Source organism: Lactuca serriola, chromosome 3, assembly GCF_051521515.1.
Source record: "Lactuca serriola cultivar US96UC23 chromosome 3, Lser_US96UC23_V15, whole genome shotgun sequence".
Classification (NCBI taxonomy): Eukaryota; Viridiplantae; Streptophyta; class Magnoliopsida; order Asterales; family Asteraceae; genus Lactuca; species Lactuca serriola.
Genome location: NC_136410.1, coordinates 79,638,736 through 79,650,129, shown reverse-complemented (window position 1 = coordinate 79,650,129; position 11,394 = coordinate 79,638,736).

The window sequence follows — 11,394 nt, the reverse complement described above, 5'->3', positions numbered from 1 at the left end:
ACAACCTAAAGTTCGACGAGGATTGGTCGCTTGTGAGTAGTTGGAAGTATAGTATTGGAAAATATGGAAATGTTTCTATATTGGATGGACCGTATCGACATCATTACGAATAGATAAGATTCTATTAAGAATGAGTTGTCATATGGAACATATGGAAGTGTATCCATATTGGGAATTGAATATTGAAAAATCTATGACTAGATTAGAAACTTCTATGCAAAAGGATGTTCAAAGAAAGTACTTTAAGTGAGAGACATCACATCTATGGAATTGTCTTGTAACAATCTCCGATAGAAGACTTTGTAATATCATTGGCAATAGTCTTTGTGACTTTGGTGCATTGACATTACAAAAGAGATCATTGCATAAAATGTTAGAATCTAGCATATTCTATAAGTAGCAAGAATTTGATATTCTTTGACTTATGAAAAACGGATTTGGAGTTGTGAAATGAGAAGGATTGGAAAAGTGTTCAATGTGATCTATTTCACAAAGTAAGAACCATAGGTAAACATTGTGTGCATGCTAGGAGCATAGGACAAGTTTTGGAATTCAAGTAAGAAGTTGATTACCCGAAACTACAAATAATGAGTAATCAATATGGTGATAAATAAAAGGTGTTTTATTTATGCTCAAAGGGTTGAGGCCATATGGGATTAGTATTATTCTTGTGTTTCACATTTGCATGTTTTGACTTCCAGAATAATTGAGTTTATTAAGAATAATCGAATTATTCAAACGGGCCACAGTCGTTCATATGTTGGAAGTAGATATGAATGAAGACTGTCGTGAATTGGTGTGTGGATTGTCTAAAAGAGTATTAGACATAAGCAAGAGTTTGCTGAAACGTTCATGAGTGCTTATGAATGTGATTTGAGCATTGGATTAGACCCACACTCACTTGGATCACTCCATGGATTGTATCACGAGTGATTGGTGAGACGATAACATCTTATATTCTTGAAACCGAGATGTGTGAGTTGTATCTTGCGAATCGGTTGCACATTGATAATATGAAAACGCACCAGTAACTTGGTGTTATAAAACATATTGTTGTGTGTAATTCGGTGCGTGAGTGCAAGCAAGCATTGTATCAAAGTTTATCCGTTCCTTTTATCCAAAGTAGGATAAAAGCGATATCTTTGGGCCCCTCGATGGTTTAGTGATGACAAACGTAAATGCTCGGCCGGGCTAGGGCTAATTTGATTTGTTCAATTAGTCTGTCGTCATAAATCAGAAATCGAGATATAGTACAAAGAGAATGATTTGAAATCATATCTCATATGATATCTAGAATGGAGGAATATATGATCCCTTATCTAAGGACACGCGTATTTGATATGATCAGAGTTGATAGCGGCTTTGGAAAGCTACGATTGCAGATCGGGATCCGAAGTCATACGCAGAATAGTTATTAGACTTATCCAAGTGGGAGACTGTTGGATTAGTGTCTAAGTCCATAACTATTTTGGTATGTACTTAACCCGATGGTGCATGGTCCTTTTGGGTTGCCTTCACCAAAGCAACTTGATTGGAGAAATAAATAAAGAGAGAGAGGTTATTATGATTTATTAATATGTTATAAGAATAATATATTAAAGGAGAAATCATATTTGTTTAATTAATATTGGTCAATAATTAATTAAGAATTAATTTTGTGATCAAGTGTAATTAATTAAACTAGAGGGGCTGAATGGTAATTATGTGATAGTTACAAAATAAGGTAAGGATTATCTTATATACATGGTGAACGAATTTGAGGTGTAAATCCCTTAGAATTCGAGTATGATAAGGATTCAAGGATTATCTTATTGGTTGCTTGGTGGATAAGCAACTAGATAAGGATAATGACTGAAACCCTATCTCTACACCTATATAAACACCCCTAGGGTTATGAATTCGTGTATCCCTTCCCAAGAAGTCTTAGAGACGAATTCTAACCTCTCTCCTCTCTCTTTATACCTTCTCCACTTGCTTATGGTGTTTGTAAGCCATTAGAGGAGTGACACTTGTGACTCTCAGCTTTCCAAAGTCAATTCAAGGAGGATTAGGATTGTTATTGCTATATAACAATCAAGGTATGTTCTTAAACCCATTTATATGTTAATATTGATTTCCATATGCTAGAATTAGGGTTTATAGTCTTGGAATCACAGCATGTACAATAGAGAAACCTAGATCCAAGCATTAGGGTTTGCATGAGCACATAGGATGTCTTATGACCAAAACCCATCAAGATCAAGTAGAAGAGAAGGAAAAGAAGAATAATATGAATCTCTGTATGAATTGATTAGAATTAAAGTTCCAGATACAAAAGATTCACACACAAAATGCTCTTTGGCTGTAAACTCTCTTCGTTCATCAATCTTTCCTCACACCCCTCACCCCTATATATATATATATATATATATATATACATGAGAATATGGGCCGGGTAAACATGGGCCGTAAACAGGGTTTACGGCCGTAAACACCCCCTTGTCAATAAGCCTGACCGTAAACACATAAGATATTACATAAAAATACAATTTCCTAGAAAAGCAAAGTATAAACCAAAATATTGACGCAACAAGAACTGGGTGTTTGTTACTCTTGGGTGGTTCTCCGGTCTCATGGAAATCGAAGAAACAATCTGTAGTTCCGTGGTCTTCTGCTGAAGCGGAATATCATGTCATGGCTACCACGGTGAGCGAGATTCTATGGGTCCTTTGGCTACTTTCGGAACTTGATGTCTCTATTAACCAACCTATAACTCTCTTCTGTGACAAGGAGTCTGCTCGACACATTGCTCATAACCCAGTTTTCCACGAGCGTACTAAACACGTGGAAATGGATTGTTTCTTTGTTCGTGAAAGGGTGGAGTCCAAGGAAGTCATTCAGGTTTGGACGCACACAAGGAATCAGTTGGTGGATTTGCTTACAAAACCTCTTGGAGGAGATCAGTTGAAGTCTCTTTTGGTTAATTTGAACATTCGGAACCTTCATGCTCAACTTGAGGGGGAGTAAAGGAAACAAAAGATATCATAAGTTTTTAGTTTATTTATTTCCTTCCTTATATATTCTATCTTTGGTATTTTCCCTTCTATTGCTGGGAGTTTGTTTCCCCTTGACGTATATCACAGAGATCGGTTTTTCATCTCTGATTCATTCAATCAATAAAATACAAAAATTGGTTCTCACCCTACAATTTTCATTCTTTTACATAATAATAGTCTTATACATTTTAATACAATTATACACATTTTAAGAGAATGTCATAAAAATGAAATAAATTCTTAAAAATCGTAGTATGTTTAAATATACAATTCTTAACCAAATGCACTTTATCTTCTTCAATGGTCTTGAGTCGACTTGATTTCAACCAATCTTACGAGAATGACATTTTGTGAGACTAACGTCAGACAAGACTTACATTCTGTGAGAATACCCATTCCATCAACACATTTATCTTCATCATCTAATATATGCAATGTTCATATCTCTGCCCGAAAAAATTGTATGAGTACCCAATTCTTTCAGAATTTTATAATCTAATAAAAAAATTGCAAGTGTATTCTGAAAGAAACCTTGCGGCCAGCCAATTTGACCGTTGATATCCTTCTATAGAAAGGTATATTCTTGCTTGGTTACATACCTATTTCACATATCAAATGGTCGAATAAACATAAAACATTGAGCTTATTCAAATTATGCTTATTATTAGAAAGGAAACCTTTGGAAGATAAAAAGTAAATGGAGAAAAGGGACTTAACAATAAATATTATTGGTATCTCACATCAGATAAAAAAAATAAATTAGCCATTAGGTCATATAAGAGAAATTGCGCATCTGAATTTAGGAGAAATGCAAGTTATAGGTTTGATATACATCCCACTAGATCTTTACCTTTTGTACGGAGTGTATCTAGTGAAAACATTCTCAAAGCCCAGTCATACATAAAAGTGCTACAAATCATGTGTTACAACTCATTGTGTAAGATTGATTTTTAAACTACCTTTATAAGAAAAATACATCATAATCAATCTTTTACCTTTATACAACATAATAACACATCAACATAATTTCCATTTACTTAACAAATTACATATCTACCTAATCAAATAATTAACCACCATTATTGGCAAAAAATAAAATAAAATAAAATAATTAACCACCATTATTGGCAAAAAAATAAAATAAAATAAAATAAAATAAAGCAATCTTCTACCATGAACCAATCATAATTGTTCGAGTATACTACAAAGGATAAATTTATAATAATAGTTTTTTAAGAGTGTCATGATACATAATTATTAATTTATCATTTATTTTATGGATTCAAATATATAATTTCTAAGTGTGTGGTTTGCATTCTGTTTACGTAAAACAAAATTTTATGGTAAATTAAATTTGTCGATTTTAAGGCACTTCAAAATTTGTTAAGTGAAAATCATTATCCAAGTAATTCTAAAATTGTAAAATAACATCACATACATAATACATTTAGTTCATCAATTTTAAAATGTAAGACATTCACTTTGTATTACATCGGAATTCAAAAAGTGAATTTGTAAAAGAGACTAGAGAATTAAATAGAGCTGACTGTGGATTGATTAATCATTCATAAATCCATCAGAATTTGATGTCAGCGTATATGAATAATCTAATAGCATCTTAGTTTAAGTTCCAAAAGCAAGCATACCTGGTTGTGGTCTGACGGGAGGGTTGTGGCAGCAAGATGATGAACATTTGGGTACCAAGTGAGAGGCGATGGAAGAGAAATAAGGAAGACGACGTGTGTTGTTACCCATATATAGATTGTACAATGAAACACAATACTTCTAATCAGCATTTCATTGAACACCTTTTAGGCACACTCTATATCATCACAGATTCTATTAGTTGTTACTCATTAGTCAAACATACTACAGGTAAATGCTTGCAGCAATTTTGTATCCTACAAAACATATTCCAAATCAATTAGAAGGTATCACTTAAAAAATCGATTTCAAATAATACATGGATTTCAGAGATGAGAAGAGAAGCAATAAAATCGATTTTAACAAATCAATTTTTGAGAAGAAAGAAATCAATTTCAACAACTGATAGAATGTAAAAAAAATCAATTTTTGAGAAGAAAGAAAATCGACATCGTTGGTGGAGGAACTCACGACATTGTTGGAGGCGGGAGGTGGAAGTCTTGGTGGACGATGATCGGCTGGTTGTGACATCGCCGATGCGGGAACCCATACCATCATCTTAATTGTGGGTGAAGAAATGTCATGGATCTTTGCCTTAGTCCAGTCCATTAGCGTCTGGGGAAAGGAGGAGAAATGGAAGGCTTTGTTATAGAGGATAGTACGATTTTATGGAAACAAACCCCTTGTTTCAAGGGATTTCTACGTATATCTGGTATTTATTTTTAGAGTAATAAATTATGGTAATATAAAGTTACCAAAATACTCTTTAACAATTATTTATTTATTTATTTATAAATTTGATTGGTCCACAATGAATTTCATATTCAAACAATAGATAGTTAAAATATAAGAATCTCTCTCTCTCTCTCTCTCTCTCTCTCTATATATATATATATATATATATATATATATATATATATATATATTAAACGTCAACATTATAATTGGCTGGTTTCTAAGAAATATTGAAAATGTTAATTTTTCAGAAAAAAAAAAATTTGTGATGATATTAGTAGTTAATCTTCTGAATTTTAAGAGTGCAGTGCTAAAAAAAGGTTATGCAAGGGGTTTATGTTTTTTGATTACCTAATATATGTTTGAACCGAACAACTACTCTCGACTATATATAATTTTAAGTATTTTCATTTTTATATTCTTTATTTTTAAAAGGGATAATGACTTGAAAGGGTAAAGAACTTTCGACTTTTGTCACATTTAGTCACTAAACTTTTTTTCGTTGTCTATTTGCCACTAAACTATTGAAACTGTTCACATTTTACCCTTATGACCGGCTGTTACCGGTCATAAGGGTAAAATGTGAACAGTTTCAATAGTTTAGTGGCAAATAGATAATGAAAAAAAGTTTAGTGACTAAATGTGAACAAAATCGAAAGTTCGTTTCCCTCTAAAAAGTTCAATGACTAAATGTGAACAAACTTCCTATTGTATTATGTTTTAGCAAAATTATTTATTTTTGTTTAATTGTAGCAACATTTGTTGATGAAGAAATCTATGAAATAAAAAAACAAAATGTAACATCCGGATTTCCAGGTATCATCATTTAAGTATTTTTCTTTTGAGTTAAGAAGAGAGACTCGACGAGTTGACGCCTCAACTCGTCGAGTAAGGTCACGACTGATGACTCGGATTAATGAATGGACTCAACGAGTCGGTGAGGCGACTCGACGAGTCCGCGCTGTTGGCAGAAACCCTAAATCTTTGGGCCCGAGCCATATTTAAAGGCACTTATGGCCTTCAATTGCGACTACCATTCCCATAAGTGAGAACCCTAGCGAGCTTGAGTGTGTAGAGTGAGAGGAAGAGCTATCTTGAGCTTTTTGGTGTGATAGATCTGGACCCTTCTAGGTTCAGAGAGCCAAGAATATGAAGCTTTAGTAGAGTAAACCTTGGGGTTCGAAGTTAGGAAGCATTTATGGGATTTTTATGGTATATATAGTTACTTTCATCTTACACATAGATATGAAGTATTTTATATAAATTACGTGCTATGTGTGCATATTATTTGAATACTTGCTGTCTATGCTGGATGAACGATTTTATACATGTTTTAAAAGATTTAAACAGTATATTTATTTTATATCTACAAATATATTGCGGATGAAACATGGATAGATGAAATAGTTGGTGTGTGATGAAATAAAATGATGAGAGATAGGTGATGATAGAAAGGTGGTGATAATTAGGTAAACAGATGACGATGAATATGTGATGTAGGATGAAAGGAGATACCATAACCTTAACCAGCAATGTGGCGATGTAGTCATCTACCAGAGTATAGATGGTGACCACGGACTATTCTAGACAACCCAGTGGAAACACCAGCAGGCTCATAACCTGTAGGTGATGAATTACGAGTTCAGAAGATGTTGTAACTACGTATTCATGCGATGATACTCGAACCCCTTACTACGAATTACGAGTTCAAACGATGTTGTAACTACATATTCATGGGATGTCACAAATTTCGCATGTCAAACCAATGGTCATAATTCACATCAGTGAGAATGGTTCATTTTTTTGTAAAACCAAAATCAGATTGGAAATTTTGATTTTTTATTTTGGAAAATGTCAAACCATTGGTTTTTTATTTTGGTTTTAGTTTTTTGTTTTTTTTAAATATATTTTTAGGGTTTTGTTTTGTTTTTTTTCTTATTTCATAGATTTCTTCATCAACAAATGTTGTTACAATTTAACAAAAATAAATAATTTGCTAAAACATAATACAAGAGGAGGTTTGTTCACATTTAGTCATTGAACTTTTTAGAGGGAAACGAACTTTCGATTTTGTTCATATTTAGTCACTAAACTTTTTTTCGTTATCTATTTGACATTGAACTATTGAAACTGTTCACATTTTACCCTTATGACCGGCAACAGCCGGTCATAAGGGTAAAATGTGAACAGTTTCAATAGTTCAATGGCAAATAGATAACGAAAAAAAGTTTAGTGACTAAATGTGACAAAAGTCAAAAGTTCGTTACCCTTTCAAGTCATTATCCCTTTTTAAAACATCTCTAAATTTATTAATTATGATATGGACAAAGAGGCTTTTTTTTCTTATTTATAATTATCTACCAGGTTAACACCAAACATTTTTATTAAAAACATTTAATTACAATATTTTATTATTTGAAATACAAATAAAAATAAATCAAATGGCCCTTAATGAAGTAGAAGACATTACAACTTTTGAAATAATTTATGCATTTTCTTCTATAAAGGTAATGTTTGTTTTTAGTTTAAAGTTATATCCAATAGGTCATAATGATATGCAAACTTTTAAACTTATGGAAGTGAACATATATAAATTTTGTAATACATTGTTTTGTTAAAATGTTTATTATGCATTTAATTATATTTACATTTATCATGTTTTATTTAGATATCAATCTAAATGACATTAAACAAAAATAAAAATATTATATTATTATAAAAAAAATTAATATGTTGTTTACAACCTAACATGTTTTCGTTGTAGCACAACCTAACATCAAACATACAAAAATAAAACATGAAATCATTTCAATGAACCAACAAATGTAAACTTTGGTGCTTCTTATTCATCACCATTACTTTCAAATTTTGTAGGAACTTCTTGTTCTTCTTGTTTAGGTTCAGCCTTTCTTTAGTTTCTTGTGCTTGAGCTTTTTTTGGAAGAAACAACAGGTTAAAAACTTTTGTATGTTTCACCGCACCAAGGTACAAATTACATGTTCTGATGATATATTAGCAAGTTGTCTCCGATGGTGTTTCTACTGAACAATAGAGAGAGAGAGAGAGAGAGAGAGAGAGAGAGAGATGAGAGGGGGGAGAGAGAGAGAGAGAGAGGGGGGAGGGAGGGAGACATAGAAAGAGTGAGATTGAATGGATGTCATTAGGTGTGGGGTATTAGTTTAGGTTTATAGTTTCTTTTTATTTTGTTTTTAATTAGGAAAATTGTAAAATAAATAAATTAATTAGAAAAAATTAATAATAATAGCGAAATTGCCAAATTAAAAAATTAGAAAATTAAAAAAATTATAGACAAAAAAAACTTATTATGGACAAATGGTGTTAATCCAAAAAATTTTGGACAAAAATTGACAATTTTTTGCTAAACACATGGACCATTTTTGCTATTTTTTTTCTACTGATCCTTTTATTATATCAAGAGAATTGTCAAAATTAAAAATGAGGATTATATGAGAAAATTTGTGATATCTACATGTTAAAATCTTATAAGAGTAAAATGATGGATAGGATAACACTACAAGAAATGTTAGCAATAGCAGTGACACCTTTAGCGGCGACGCAAGCAATAGCGGTGACATGTAATTGACGCCTTACATGTCGCCGTTATTGTTTGGCGTCGCTATTGCTGACACGGTGGCGATCCGCGTGAAATAATCCCCGTTCGTTCGATCATTATTCAATCTTACGGTTGTAAACTCCTAAAACATGTGCTTTCTTTTCCCTCCAAGGTGTTGCCGCTAAAACCACTATGTCACCGCTATTGCTCACACAGTGGCGATCCGCATGAAATAATCCCCGTCCATTCGATCATTATTCAATCCTACGGTTGTAAACTCCTAAAACTCCTATGTCGCCGCTAAAACCCTCATGTCGCTGCTATTGAGTTGTGTCAAATAACCCCCCAGTCGACCCTTCTTTCCTTCTATCGTTGTATCTCACAAAGAACTCCGACGACCTTCACCATCTGCACCCCATTACGATTCCGACCATCGGGAGCCACTTTACCGGCGACCGACCTTGTTTACCGGCGACCTACCCTCATTACCGACGGCCATCGAGTTTACTGAGGGCAATTCCGACCACAACAACATTTCAGTGAAATTGAGCAATCTAAGGTCGAATTTCTTTCGCTAAGATTTGTTCTTCTTGTGTTTTGATGTTAGTTTTATCATTCAAACCTGATAATATCTCTGATTTCTATGTTTTCTAAGATTTTTTTGGTTAGTGATTTTGAGTGTCGATCAAGCCTCTTGTTTGGCTGTAAATTGATGATTTTTGAGTGATTATGTATGTTTTATCATATTTTATGCAGCCTATTGTATAATTGATTTGTGTTTATGCTCATTGTGGTGTATTGGCATGAAAATGGAATTACAAATAGTATGTGTGATTTTGTATTTAGGTGTATATTTTTCTATGAAATTGGTATTAGATGTCTAAAATGGTAGGATTGTATGAAATTAGATGTATTACTTAATTGTTTGAAATTGGAATTTGAATTGGATGTATTGTTTAATTGTATGAAATTGGAATATGAAAGTTGTATTGTATGTCTAAAATGAAATGAAAAAATGGAATTGAATCTATTGTATATATGTATGATTATTTGATATTTAGGTTTAATAGTTTGATGTATATAAGATAAAGTGATAAAGTTCTTAATTGATAAGTCAACAATATGTAAGTGGTTAATTTGTATTTTCATATAAGTGTTTATATCGTCAAGGGGTAGTTAGTAATATAATTTTTATTATATTTATTATTTTTTGAAAATACAGAATGCTTTACTCTTTGAGATCAGTCAACAAACTCAAGCTTCTTCTGAAGCCAGCGGTCTAACACCAAAAGGATACACAAAATTGTTTTGAAAAAATATTGGGTGTTCGACGTGGCCATATCAGAGGCATCGGGCGTAAACCTTCTACAGTTGTGTCGATGTACGATCAGGAACAACCACCGACACAACCACCACCACAATCACAGGTGACAAGACTATTTAATTTTGGTAATTGTTTAAAATGTTGATAATTGTTGGTTTAGTAATAGTTTCAAATTTTGGTAATTGTTAGTTTGATAAAAGTTTATATATTGGTAATTGTTAGTTTGGTTATACTTTCATATATTGGTATTTTATAGCTTAGTAATTATTAGTTTATAAAAGTACAATGCTATAATGATATTTTGTAGATTGGTAATTGTTAGTTATAGTACAATGCTATAATGTTTTATATGCAATATGTGGAATGTATATTTTGTATATAGAATGTTATAATGTCATTTTAACTTATAAGACTATGTTGTTTTATTTGTAGTTGGAAATGCTTCAAACAATATTAAAAGATCCGGCATGTAGTGTTGCACTTGAAGATTGGTTTCGTTCGTTGCTACAACGAAATGAAACTGGAGGAAACGAGGAGAGCGATGATGACGAGTAGATAGTTGTAGGATTTTTTTATGTTTTGTTTGTGCAAGTATTTTAGACTAGTATTTTCGATATTTTGTTATATGTTAAATCGGACGAGTATTTTAAACGGATATTGTATTAATATTTTGGAATGAAATGATGTAGGATTAGATTAATTAATATCATACCGGTTTTTTTTCTCAATTTTAATGTGAAATATATATATATATATATATATATATATATATATATATATATATATATATATATATATATATATATATATATAAGAAAAAACATCAATATCGGCGACGCCTTTAGTGGCGACAATAGGTTATTACCGGCGACCGGTCTTTAGCGGCGACATGAGCTTATTAGCGGTGACAGGTCTTTAGCGACGACAACAAGCATTAGCGGCGACAGTTTGATTAATAGCGACAAAACGTCATCGTCGACGTTTTTGCGGCGACAAGCCCAACTTTTAGCGACGACACTTGTCACCAGTAATACTCTAATTTCTTGTAGTGGATAGAAGGCTATTTAGATTTTTAATTTTCG